Source organism: Papio anubis, unplaced genomic scaffold (genome assembly GCF_008728515.1).
Source record: "Papio anubis isolate 15944 unplaced genomic scaffold, Panubis1.0 scaffold1180, whole genome shotgun sequence".
Lineage (NCBI taxonomy): Eukaryota > Metazoa > Chordata > Mammalia > Primates > Cercopithecidae > Papio > Papio anubis.
Genome location: NW_022160950.1, coordinates 9,226 through 23,086, shown reverse-complemented (window position 1 = coordinate 23,086; position 13,861 = coordinate 9,226). Strand labels below are relative to the sequence as shown.

General features: G+C 44.7%; 1 long non-coding RNA gene across 1 annotated transcript; it reads left to right on the top strand.

The window, feature by feature from the left end:
* Positions 1 to 4,870: 4,870 nt before the first annotated feature.
* LOC110742398 lies at positions 4,871 to 6,414 on the top strand. Its single transcript, XR_002520085.2, has 2 exons — positions 4,871 to 5,105; positions 5,461 to 6,414. It is a non-coding gene; the product is annotated as an uncharacterized LOC110742398 (long non-coding RNA).
* The last annotated feature ends 7,447 nt before the right edge of the window (positions 6,415 to 13,861 follow it).

Sequence of the window (13,861 nt, the reverse complement as noted above, 5' to 3'; positions counted from 1 at the left end):
TAGCACATCCGATTAAATAAATCCTCGTCACTACAGATACTCCCCTCACTTAGGTGTCCCTTGTTCACCATCCTCCGTGAAATCAATATCCCGCACAAGAGTGCTACTCTCCTCGCTCCGGGCCCATAAACCGTGGGGGTAGTTATAATGAACTGTATCCCACATCTGGTTCTTACCTCAGGGCCATACAATCAAGATCGCCCACACGTTCCCCTTAAATAAGACATCTCGATGGATCACGGGTCTATCACCCTATTAACCAGTCACGGGAGCGCTCCATGCATTTGGTATCTTTTATCTCTGGTCTGCACACGACCCCATCGCAGAAAGCCGGTCCCGCCACAACACGTCCCGCAGCGCCTGTCTTTGATTTCTAGTTCATGCCATTATCGATCGCACCTACGTTCAATATCCTAGCCCCACATGATTCCTACAAGGTGTTATTTAATTCATGCTTATAAGACATATTAATAACTGTTTTACAGCCCATTCTTAATTACACTACAAAAACACAAGAAACTTTTAACAAACCACCCCTCCCCCATCTCTGACTTCTCCCCTTAAAAACTCGCTTTTGCCAAACCCCAAAAACAAAAGCCTTCATCCGCCCAGCCAGAGCTTTCGTTCTCATCTTTTAGCTATGCACAACTTCAACTGCTATTCCCTCAACTAATATAAAATTACTTCACCTTACCACTCTTAACACCAATTTCCATCTTCTCTCTGCTTTCTCGTTCCCACGCATTTACTCACTACTAAATCTGTATCCTTATACCACAACCCCAAAGACAAAACCTCACAACTATACTTTTTTCCTGTTTACGTAGCTTAATCTACCTAAAGCAAGACACTGAAAATGTCTAGACGGACTTACATACCCCGTAAACAAACAGGTTTGGTCTTAGCCTTTCTATTAACTCTTAGCAAGATTACACACGCAAGCATCCCCGCCCCAGTGAGGACACCCTATAAATCACAACGATCATATGGAGTAAGTATCAAGCACGCACAATGCTGCTCAAAACACTTTGCTCATTCACACCCCCACGGCAGACAGCAGTGACAAACCTGTAGCAATAAACAAAAGTTTAACTAAGCTATGCTACAATTAGGGTTGGTTAATTTCGTGCCAGCCACCGCGGCCATACGATTAACCCAAGCTAATAGAGACCGACGTAAAGGGTGTTTAAGATCTAATCGAATAAAGCTAAACTCCATCTAAACTGTAAAACCTTAGCTGATGTAAAATAAACAAAGAAAGTGGCTTTAAAATTTCTGAACACACAATAGCGAAGACTCAAACTGGGATTACAGATCCCACTACGCTTAGCCCTAAACCTCAATAATTAAAATAACAAAACTACTCACCAGAATACTACAAGCAACAGCTTGAAACTCAAAGGACTTGGCGGTGCTTCACATCCCTCTAGAGGAGCCTGTTCGGTAATCGATAAACCCCGATCCACCTCACCATCTCTTGCTCAGCCTATATACCATACCACCATCTTCAGCAAACCGTGATAAGGCCACAAAGTTAGCATAACCGTCCCCGCAAAAACGTTAGGTCAAGGTGTAGCCTATGAGATGGTAAAAAATGGGCTACATTTTCTACTCCAGAAAACCCCACGATAACTCTTATGAAACCTAAGAGTCCAAGGAGGATTTAACAGTCAATTAAGAACAGAGTGCTTAATTGAACCAGGCCATAAAGCACGCACACACCGCCCGTCACTCTCCTCAAGTATATTTAAGGACTAACTTACCTAAACACCCCAATATTTATATGGAGGAGATAAGTCGTAACATGGTAAGTGTACTGGAAGGTGCACTTGGATAAATCAAAGCATAGCTTAACATAAAGCATCCGGCTTACACCCGGAAGATCTCAATACCATTTGATTGCCTTGAGCTAACACTAGCTCCAAACCCAATCAAAATACCAAACTAATTGACACTAAACCATTTACCAATCCAAAAGTATAGGCGATAGAAATTCTATCCTGGCGCTATAGATACAGTACCGTAAGGGAAAGCGAAAAATATCAAACAAGCACAAAATAGCAAGAACTCACCCCTATACCTTCTGCATAATGAATTAACTAGAAACAATTTCGCAAAAAGAACTAAAGTTAAATTCCCCGAAACCAGGGGAGCTACCCAAAAACAGCTGAAAGAGCGCACCCGTCTACGCAGCAAAATAGTGGGAAGATTTATGGGTAGAGGTGACAAGCCTACCGAGCCTGGTGATAGCTGGTAATCCAAGACAGAATCTTAGTTCAACCTTAAGTTTACCTACGGAACTACTCAATCCCCCTGTAAACTTAATTGCTAGTCTAAAGAGGGGACAGCTCTTCAGACATTAGGAAAAAACCTGGTATAGAGAGTAAAAAACTTAATCTCCATAGTTGGCCCCAAAGCAGCCATCAATTAAGAAAGCATTCAAGCTCAACACCAACCATATAAAAAATTCCAAACACACCACTGAACTCCTTATATCACATTGGATTAATCTATCGCTTCATAGAAGCAATAATGGTCGTAACCTATCTGGCAGCACAGCCCCAGATAGCACACCCAACTAGCCACTCAAGGCGGGCAGTGACACCTGAGATAGGGCCCCCAAACCGTCCCAGGCCACGGGCAGTGCAGCCCTGGATAGCGCACTTACTCTGACACCTTTCTATGCTCTGGCCAGCTGCAGTGTCCGCGGCTGCCACCAACTGCAGGGAGCAAAGCAAGCCGACGAGGCGAGTCAGCGAGGACAGCCACAGCCCCACAGGCTCCAGCCTCCAGCCTGCCAGCAGCCAGCACCTCCTACTCCGAGCTGGGAACCGAGCAGCTACGAAGTCAGACACAGACAAGGCTGGAATAGGGAGACTCGCCCACTTAACAGCCTTTATATACCGAGATTATAAACTACATGTTCTGATTGGATGAGAGGAAAAGGCTAGGCCTACTCTGATTGGACTTTATTTTCACATTCTGATTGGTTAGTCTAAGACTTGCTCTCATCCAATCAGAACATGAAAATAAAGTCCAATTAGAGTAGGCACAGCAGTTTTCTCTCATCCAATCAGAACATGGAGTCCAGGAACCTGGCCTGCACAACCTCAGTATATAAGGCACACTAATAGGAATCACGTTATTGTGGGCTCTGCTGTGTTAGTGCATGCGTTTCCATGACTCCCAGTTGAGAGCAGGTAGAAGCCGGTTCTGCCCCCACACTGAAAGCTGGAGCCTGTGGCGCCAGGGCTTGCCTCTGCTTGCTGTGTGGCGGCAATGGAGAGAGGCAGCTGGTGATGAGAGCTGCTGCATGCCTGGTTACAGGAAGGGAAGGAGGAGGAGGCACCTACCACAGGCTGGAGGCTAGAGCCTGTGGGATTGTGGCTGGCCTCGCTGGCCCTCACCTCACTGGGTCGCCTTGCTGTGGTCGGTGGCAGCGATGGACACTGCAGCTGGCCAGAACGTAGAAAGGCGATGGGGTAGGTGCGCTGTCCGGGGCTGCCCGCAGCGGGGACTGGTTGGGGTGTTAGTGGAATGTCACTATTTTGGTACTAGAGTGTTATTCCGGGCGTCACTAGTTTCAGGTGTGCTGTCGGGACTGCACTGCTCTCAGCAGCAGGGGGACGTAGGGGGGGTGTGGGCGGGGTGGCGGTGTGGGTGGAGCGGATTGGAGTCACTATCTTGTCTGTATTGCTGGCAGCAGTAGGGCTGGCTATGCAGCCATAAAAAGAATGAGTTCCGTCCTTTGCAGAGACATGGATGAAGCTGGAAATCATCCAGATCCTACTGCTCCTGCCATGCTGCATCACTGCCACTCACTGCAGTGAGCCCAGCTGTGCAGCTGTAGGCTACAGCCTCCAGCATGCAGCAGGTGGCTCTTTCTTTCCCCCTTCCTTTTTTTTTTTTTTTCCTTAAAGATGGATTCTTGCTCTGTTACCTGGGCTAGACTGCAGTGGCGCGATCTTGGCTCACTGCAACCTCCGTCTCCTGGGTTTAAGCGATTCTCCTGCTTCAGCCTCCCAAGTAGCTGGGACTACAGGAGCACCACTCCCGGCTAATTTTTGTACGTTTAGCAGAGACGGGGGTTTCACCATCTTGGCCAGGCTGGTCTCAAACTTGACCTCGTGATCCACCGGCCTCGGCCTCCCAAAGTGCTGGGATTACAGGCATGAGTCACCATGCCCAGCCCCTTCCCCACTTCTAAGCTGGGCACACACCAGCAGAACACACAGAAGCAAAAGAGCCTGGAACGGGCTGACTCCCGCTTAGCAGGCTTTATATACCAAGGTTCCTGGACTACATGTTCTGATTGGATGAGAGCAAGCCTTAGGCTAACCAATCAGAACATGATAGGAAAGCCCAATCAGAATAAGCCTAGAGGTTTTCTTTCATCCAATCAGAACATTGGTGGCGACAACAGAGACTGAAGTGCAGCCCGGGGAGACTGGTAAGATGGCGGACTAGCAGCTGGCTGGTACAGTGCTATAGCGGGAGGAGAAGGTGGTTTCCGCTGACGCAAGCTGGAGGCGGGCCTGTAACTGTGGCTACGCCTGCAGCTGAGGCTGGTGGCTGCAACAAGAGCGGCACAGCACCAACAGGTGGTGAAAGAGCCCGCGGTAGGTCGCGTGTCCTCCAGCTGCACTGCCCACTGCGTGAGAGTATTCCCGAGGCATCACTGCCTGCAGCTGGGAGGGGGGGTGCTATCCAGGGCACAATGGTGCCGGGGCGGAGGAGTGGAGTTGGGAAGCTGTTCTGGCGTCATTTCTTCAGTGTAGGGCAGGTTGGGAATTAGCCATTGGGTGCTTTCGAGAGTGAGAAGGGGGCGGGTTGGGGGAAGCTATCGGTGGTTACACTTCCTGGGAGTGTGGGGTGTTTGGGACACTATGGAGGGCTACACTGCCAGCGGCGGGTTAGGGCCGCGATCAGGGGCTGCACTGCTGGTGGTGGCAAAGGTGGCCGCCAGAGCGGTGGCCTCCAAGGAGCCAGGCTCCAGAATCTAGAGGGAGACCTCCTACTGCTCGTGATTTAGCCCGGTGGGGGCACAAGCGTTTCCATGGGAATCATGAGCATGGCAGGGCCCCGACACCCGTCATGGTTCCCGGGTCTGCGTCCTCTTGCTCTGTGTTGAGACAACCTGGGATCCCTGGGCATGGAGTAGCAGGCGTCATGGGGGACAGGGCCCTGTGGGTGGAGGCGTTAGGAGCAGGCAGCACTGGATTGGCCGGGGGCGCAGGGAGAGGGACCCAGGGCAGGCGGAGGTGAGGTGGTGGCTGGGTCTGAGTTCTGCTGTTCTTCTTTCGCCGAGGGCAGCAGCGTTGGTGGGCCCAAGCGGCTCCCTGGCAGATGGGGAGCGAGGCCATAATGAGTCTCCAGTTAACTGAAACCTGTCACTGCCACCCAGTGGCCACTATGACGAGGTTAGGCTCTAACGTTACCACTCCCTGCATCATGTTCTAGGCTTTTCTGACTTTGTTGGCTCAGCTGCTCCGTGCCAGAAGGAGGAACAACCTGCCACACGCTGGAAAGTGAAGGCTGGAGCCTGGAGCCTGGGACGTGGCGGCTGGCTTCGCTGCGGTGGGTGGTGCTTTGGAGGACTAGGTAGGAGGGCCGCCCTCTGTGGCCAGGTTGGGGGGCAGGGCTATGGCTGTGGCCAGGTGGTAAGAGCCTTGTAGGGAGCCAGTGCATCGAGGGCGACAGCAGCGGTGGTTGTATTGGCATTGGCCCTAGTGGTGGCAGCAGCCGCAAGTGTGGGGTCCTGGGAAGTGGGAGTAGGAGCGCTGCGGGGCCACCTGGCCTGGCATGGGTAGGAAGCTGTGGGTGCTGTGCCGTGGGCCTCGGTGGTAGCAGTGGAGGTGCCGTCAGGGCAAGGAGGAGTCCTCCCCCTTCTTCTGTAGAATCTGGAGGGTCCCTTCCTTCTGCTGGCACCTGAGCCAGGCGTGAATGGAGCATTATCTCAGTCTTAACAAAATTTAGGGGGTGATTGTGTATCTTTTTGCTTGTTTTGTTGTTGTTGTTGTAAAAAAGTCTTGAACTTTTTCAGTTTTCATGAATCAAGGAGGGGAAAAAAGGTATAATAGGCCTTCTGGTTCCCTCACCTGTTCTTTTTCCTTTCTTCCAGTCTGTTTTATTCTCATCATCGTCATCATCGTACTTGCTTATGCTGCTGCTTCTATTTCTTGTTTCTATTCTTGTTTCTCCTTCACCTCCTCCTGCTTTTCTTTGCTTTTTCCCAAGCAATGGCATTAACAACAAACCAAAACTGAGTTAAAAATAAACTACTTGTCAGTGTGTTGTACTTTAAAAATAATTGGTCCATTACTATGTCTTAGAGATTTATATAATTATTTAGTTACTTGAATAGCTATGCTTTCCTGTTCCTGTTAACGCATTGTAGGTAGTTATACAAGTAATAAAAAATGAAGCATCAAATAAAATACTGGTAGGAAACAGCCATTTCATACCTCTTTTATATTAGTCTGGAGATATGCAAGAGGCATGGGGTAATAAGTTCCAATTTAGGAGGTCATTAAGTAAACTATATTTCCTTCATGTTATTTCTCTGCCACTGTTTTCAAGATTATTATCTGCATGAGCAAACCTGGTTTGTCACCACATCTTTACAATAGGAAAAGGAAGGGGAGATCATGTGAATAATGTTTTAAGGCCAGGATTCACAACCAAAAGCAAGGCTTTATTAACTTTTGCCTTTATGAACCCTTTTTTCAGTGATTGCTCTAGAAGTTTATGCATTTTATTGAATACTTTAAAGAAACAAATGTATATTGTATCATTTTTCAAGCCCACAGAGATGGATTAAGGCTTATAATTTTGACACTTTTAAAATTATTTTTAAGGTTATGGCATGTAAAATACTGTTGATATATGTAAGAATATGCATAAGTACCACCAGATAGCTTATTTTGAAGAGACAGTGTCTAAATTTTTGTCCAGAGTAGATTGGTTGCAGTTTCTTAGGTGTGTTTCTCGGTACATTGCCTCAGTGTTTTAAAGCATGTAGAAATTTGGATTGTTTACTCTCATATGGTGGTCGTTTGTTTATAGGTTGTTTAATATTTCTAGGGACTAAAGACATCACAGCCTCCTTTAAGATTCAGTACCATTAATAAGATTTGTTATATATAGGATTAGAATCCAACAAACTCAAGAGGAAAATTGTTAAATTATATAGCTGTAGAGCAGGACATAAAACCTAGGTTCTAAGCTCTAAGGGAGCTACCAAACAAGTGCGTCAGTGACTGGGCATAGCATAGAGTGGGCAGAATTACAGAATGGTTAAGAGAGTGAGTTGTGCAGCCTAACTCTATGTAAACATGACTTTTTTTTTTTTTTTTTTTAAACAGATTCTCACTCCGTCGTCCAAGCTGGAGTGCAGTGGTGCAATCTGGGCTTACTGCAACCTCCGCCTTTCAGGTTGAAGGGATTCTTTTGCCTCAGCCTTCCGAGTAGCTGAGACTACATAAGTGCATGCCACTACACCTAGCTAATTTTTGTATTTTTTGGTAGAAATGGGGCATCACTCTGTTGGTCAGGTCTGTCTCGAACTCCAGACCTCAAGTGATCTGCCTGTCTTGGCCTCCCAAAGTGCTGGAATTGCAGGCATAAGTCACTGCCTCTAGCCTGGGGAGGGAGGGTTACTGTTGAAGTATTATCTTTGTATCCTAAAACATGCCCTTTTGAAAGCGATGACGTTGATAAAAATCTTCTACTGAAGTCTTTGCAAGGTATCATCTTTTTACCTCCATTTTCCTACATAGTGTTTGTATTTAATGTTTTCTTGTATTCCACAGACTGTGTTTTAGTATTTATAACTATAGTATTATGTATTACTTTTCTACATTGAAAAGGAAAAATTGTATTGACCTTTTCTTAACATATAAATGAACTTGACAAGCAAACATTTTTCAAATCAGTTTTCCCTTTCACGAATCTCAAAGTGGGTACAAGACACACTTTCCCATTTAAGGTAAAGGTACACATTTATACCTTATCTCAGAATAGTCAGAAGTCGGGTTCTTATTGTGTGGTTAGTAATGCAAATATTAGTAAGTTCATGTACTTAGTATTTAGAAGAATTCTGAAATAGCACTTGTTAATTTGTAACTTTTATGCATTTATTACTTTTTTGTAATTTTTTATAGTGTTCCCAAACTTGACACTCATAGGCTATTAGTAGTAGGTTTTACTTCTCTCTCTTCTGGCCTTGAGTACATAAGATGTATTTTCCTTATGTTTAGCATATAATATAAATTTAATTGTTCAGATTTTAAACAAAAAGGACCTATAGAATTATTGCTTACATTGACACCAGCCCAGTTGTCCCATGGATAGGGTTTTGTTTGGATCAACATAAAAATTGACCCTGCTATATTAAAGCTTGAAACTTGTATCTGCTTTATCCCAGTTCTCCCCTCAAAAAAAGACCTTCAGGAAGTATGAAATAACTGAAACATACCAGATCAGAGCACCAGATGCCTCCTACCCCTCCCTAATTTCTGTAGTCTTACACTTTGTTATATTTCGTTCCTGCTCTAGTTTTAGTCAGTCAAGGAGATGCATTGAGACTGAGCTCCCATCTCTTGGGCTGCAGCACCAGGTTAAAGCTTTCTTGCTTGGCAATACTTGTCACCTCAGTGACTGGCTTTCTGTCTGGTGAGCAGCAGGACCTGGACCAAACTCTTGGTGTTTGGGTAATACCGTGAACAATCATCTTAACTGTTATTCTTTACTGAGATTGTCCTTTTTATCTCTCATTCCTTTGACCTCACATCTCTTTTTGCTTTGACTTTACAGTCAGAGAACTTAATGCTCCCTAAATCCAAATATTACGGTGAAAAAAAGAAAGGAAATGTGTGCAGAAAAAGTATGTTTTACATTTGAGTTAAAGATGGATTCATAGATACAGGTTTATAGATTTACCTAGAGTTCTAATTTCAGGTGAGTTTTCACAGTATGCAGTAGGTAGGAAAGAATCCCAAGATAATTGTGACATGATAAAGCTAGATATGGAAAACCAAAAAGATTTCACCTCAGTATGGCACTTTTAATTCAAGAATAGTAGCCACCAAGTGAGTTTTTCAGATTATAATTGTTGGTCTTTAAAAATTAAGAGAAAATGTATTTATAACTTCTATTTTATTTTAGTATAGCTTCTGAATTTAGTTATCAATAGACGGGACAAAATAGATAAGCATCTGCTTCCCTTCCCCCAAAACAATGTGTGCTTACTAAAATGTAATAGATTTTTATTTATACTTGAAGGCAGTGTTTTTCAATCTTTTCCATGTTAGTAGCTCAGATCTTTAAGGACAGCGGATGTGTACTGAGGGCAGCTTGTGGTCTTAATCCTAACCAGCCCTCTGATATCCTAGATTCTTTCTTTCCTAGTTGTGAATAAAACTTCTGCTCCAGTAGGATGAGCCTGTTTCCCTTGTGACTAATTAATCTATTGCTTTATGTCCCAGTTTTTAGAAGCAGGCAGATTACTGGGATTAAAATGTTTTTGACACTAAAGGTAGTATCTTAAGTTTTTACTTATGAGTTACTTTATGTACAACTTAGATGAAATTACATGGATTGGGTTTCCATAGCTTTCACCACAGTGAAAATGGAAACAGGGAGCATTCCACAGCAAACTTTGAACTTAGAGAGTTAATTAAGTGAGCAAAGCAAGCATTCATGCTAATTTGTGTGTGTGTGTGTGTGAGTGACAGATGAACATGGTACTTGAACCATAATTGTACTTCTTCAGATTCCAATAGCCAGTAATTTTATCATGTAGTTACACTAATAGTGAACCCCCAAATCTACTTGGGTCTACTCTGTATTTGTATTTTAAAATAATGTTTTTTAGCTTCCAAATATAAGTGTTACATTTTTTTCTGAATTAGAAAACATTGTTTGGATTGAGTTAAAAGAATCATTTTTTATATGTTTATTATCTCTTAAAAGTGTTTGCATTGTTACCTATGTTCTCTTTTCTCTTCCAATGTGAGTTTTTACTGGTTTATAATGTGGTGTTTATTTTCTCTTTATGAAGCCATTATTCTTTTTTTTTTTTTTTGAAGACGGTGTCTCACTCTGTCACCTAGGCTGGAGTGTAGTGGCACTATCTCAGTTCTCTGTAAGCTCCGCCTCCTGGGTTCCTGCCATTCTCCTGCCTCAGGCTCCTGTGTAGCCGGGACTACAGGTGCCCGCCACCACACCTGGCTAATTTTTTGTATTTTTAGTAGAGATGGGGTTTCACCATGTTAGCCAGAACGGTCTTGATCTCCTGACCTCGTGATCCGCCCACCTCGGTCTCCCAAAGTGCTGGGATTACAGGCGTGAGCCACCGCACCCGGCTGAAGCCATAACTCTTTAGAGGGCAATGACAGAATGGTACCAGCAGAAGGTTAGGAGAAAAAGAGATTTTATATTTTACTGTATTTGTTGTATTTTTTTTTTTTTTTTTTTTTGAGATGGAGTCTTGCTCTGTTGCCCAGGCTGGAGTGCGGTGGCTGGATCTCAGCTCACTGCAATCTCTGACTCCCTGGTTCAAGCGATTCTCCTGCCTCAGCCTCCCAAGTAGCTTGGATTACAGGCGCACTGCCAGCACTCCCAGATAATTTTTGTATTTTTAGTAGAGATGGGGTTTCACCATGATGGCCAGGATGGTCTCAATCTCCTGACCTCATGATCCGTCCGCCTCAGCTTCCTAAAGTGCTGGGATTATAGGAGTGAGTCACTGTGCCCGGTCTGTTGTATGCTTATTCTATTTTATAGATTATGTTATTCTTTTTTTTTTTTTTTTTTTTGAGATAGAGTCTTCCTCTGTCACCCAGGCTGTAGTGCAGTGCTGTGATCTTGGCTCACTGCAAGCTTCGCCTCCCGGGCTTGCGCCATTCTCCTATCTCAGCCTCCCTAGTAGCTGGGACTACAGGCATGCACCACTACGTCCGGCAAATTTGTTTTTGAATTTTCAATAGAGATGGTGTTTCACCATATTGGCCAGGCTGGTCTCAAACTCCTGACCTCGTGATCCACCTGCCTCAGCCTCCCAAAGTACTAGGATTACAGGTGTGAGCAACCACACCCAGCCCACCCCTCACTTTCTTACTACTTAGCTTGTGCAGGGATCATGGCCCAAGTTTTAGTGTTCGCCCTGTCTGTTGAATATGAGGAGTCCTAGGAGAGCAGGATGGTGGTGACGTTCCTCACGTCAGCTCTCAAGTCAATGATGAGACCTTCTGTTCTAACATTCAATAGTTCGGTAGGACTGGGCTGTGGATAAGGTTGATTTGTTTTTGTAGAACATACAATTTTATGTTTTTAAATTCTAATGAGTAGTGTTGTTTTGTTTTGTTTTGTTTTTTTCTCTTGAATAGTAGTTATGGTCAAACACTTGCAACCAAATGTGCGTGTGGAGTTTTACACCAATTTTTGGACAATCTGGATACCAACTTGGTATCCCACAATTCCATTCTGATGCTCCCTGCAGTTTAGTGCAGACCCCGCAGGATGGGGGCTCGGTCCCACGAGACTACCCTCACTTCACATAACCAATTGCAAGCCCTGGGTTGTTACATGTACTTTTGACCAATTAGTTAGAAAGCAGGGTATCCTGGCCCCCTTCTTGGGTTGAATCATTTGCTAAAACAGCTTGTAGAACTCAGAAAAACAGGTTATTTTCTTTTTTTCCCTGAGATACAGGATCTCATTCTGTTGCAAGGCTGGAATGCAGTGGTGTGATCAAAGCTCACTGTAGCCTCGAACTGGCCCCAAGTGGCCCTCCCACCTCAGCCTCCCAAATAGCTGAGACTAACACAGGCCTACCCCACCATAGCTGACCATGTTCTTTTATTTTTTGTGGAGATGGGGTCTTGTTATGTTGCCCAGGCTGGCAACGTAACAATTTCTGGCCTCACATGATCCTCCCACCTCAACCTCCACAAAGTGCTGGGATTATGGACGTGAGCCACTGCGTCTCACCAATTTACTATGACTGGTTCATTGGAAAGGATTTATCTCAGAAACAGACAGTGAAAGAGATATACATGCTGGGCACAGTGACTCATGACTGTAATCTCGGCATTTTGGGAGACTGAGGCGGGAGCATCGCTTAAGCTCAGGAGTTTAAGACTAGCCTAGGCAACATGGTGAAAACCCATCTCTACAAAAAATTTTTCTAAAAATTAGCCAGGTCAGGTGACATGTGCCTATAGTTCTAGCTACTCACTTGCTGTTTAGGAACTTGGAATTTTTCACTGGAATTCATGTAAAGAAACATTTGTAATGGATTTAGCATTCATCATTTGACTGCATGACTCACCCCTAGAACCATAATTTTACTAATGAATTTTTCAGATACTACTCAGCTGGGAATTGAGCCTAACCAGCAGCCCACCCTCAACCATTCGGTGGTCTTTTGTTCTTCTCTATTTCTCCTGAAAGTCCATTACTCTCAGAAGGTGATAAAAACTTGCATTTCTTTTTCTTTTTTCTTCCTAGAGACAGGGTCTTGCTCTGTCACCCAGGCTGCAGTACAGTGGTCTGATCATGGTTCACTGCAGCCTGAAACCCCTGGGCTCAAACAATCCTCCCACCTCAGCCTCCCAAGTAGCTGGCACTACAGACATTTGCCCCTATGCCCAGCTGACTTCTTTATTTTTTGTTTTAAAGGTGGGATCTTGCCATGTTGCCCAGGATGGTGTCAAACTCTGGCCTCATGTGAACTTTCTGCCTCAGCTTCCCAAAGCGCTGGTGTTATGCGCAGGTAGGAGGCACCTTTGTTCAACCCCTATTTTCTTTCTTTCTTTTTTTACTATGACTGGTTCATTGGAAAGGATTTATCTCAGAAACAGCCAGTGAAAGAGATATACATACTGGGCACAGTGACTCATGACTGTAATCTCGGCATTTTGGGAGACTGAGGAGGGAGCAAGGTGGACTCTTACTCTGTCGCCCAGGCTGGAGTGCAGTGGCACAATCTTGGCTCACTGCTACCTCCACCTCCCTGGTTCAAGTAATTCCCCTGCCTTAGCCTCATGAATAGCTGGCGTTACAGGTGCATGCCACCATGTCTGGCTAATTTTTTGTATTTGAGTAGAGACAGGGTTTTGCCATGTTGGCCAGGCTGGTCTCGAACTCCTGACCTCAGGTGATCTGCCCACCTTGGCCTCCCAAAGTGCTGGAATTACAGGCATGAGCCACAACACTCGGCCCCTTTTTTAAATAACGATTTTATTGAAATATGATTAACATATCATACAATTCATTTATAAGTTTGTAATTCAGACCATGCACAGTGGCTACTTCCTATAATTCTAATACTTTGGGAGGCTGAGGGAGGCGGATCACTTGAGTTCAGGAGTTTGAGACTAGCCTGGGCAACAAGGTAAAACAGCATCTCTGTTAAAAATACAAAAATTAGCTGGGTGTGCTGGCTCATGCCTGCAGTCCCAACTACTTGTGGACATGAGGCTGGAAGATCACTTGAGCCCAGAAGGCATAGGTGAAACCTATAGGTGAGACCAGATGGCGCCACTGCACTATAGCGTGGGTGACAGCAGGAGAACTTGTCTCTAAATATCTAAAGAAAAAAAAGAAAGTATGCAATTAAGTGGTTTTTAGAATATTCAAAGAGCTGCGTATCCATCACCACAGTCACTTTTAGAAGTGATTACTCGCTTATGAATTACCCACTTATGAGTGAGAAACCCTCACTTCTTAGCTGCTACCTCCTACTTCCTCCACATTCCCATGTCTTCATAGACAAACACTGATTTATTTTCTGTCATTGTAGTTTTGCCTAATCCGGACCTTTTGTAGAAATATAATTGTACAATATGTGATCTTTTGT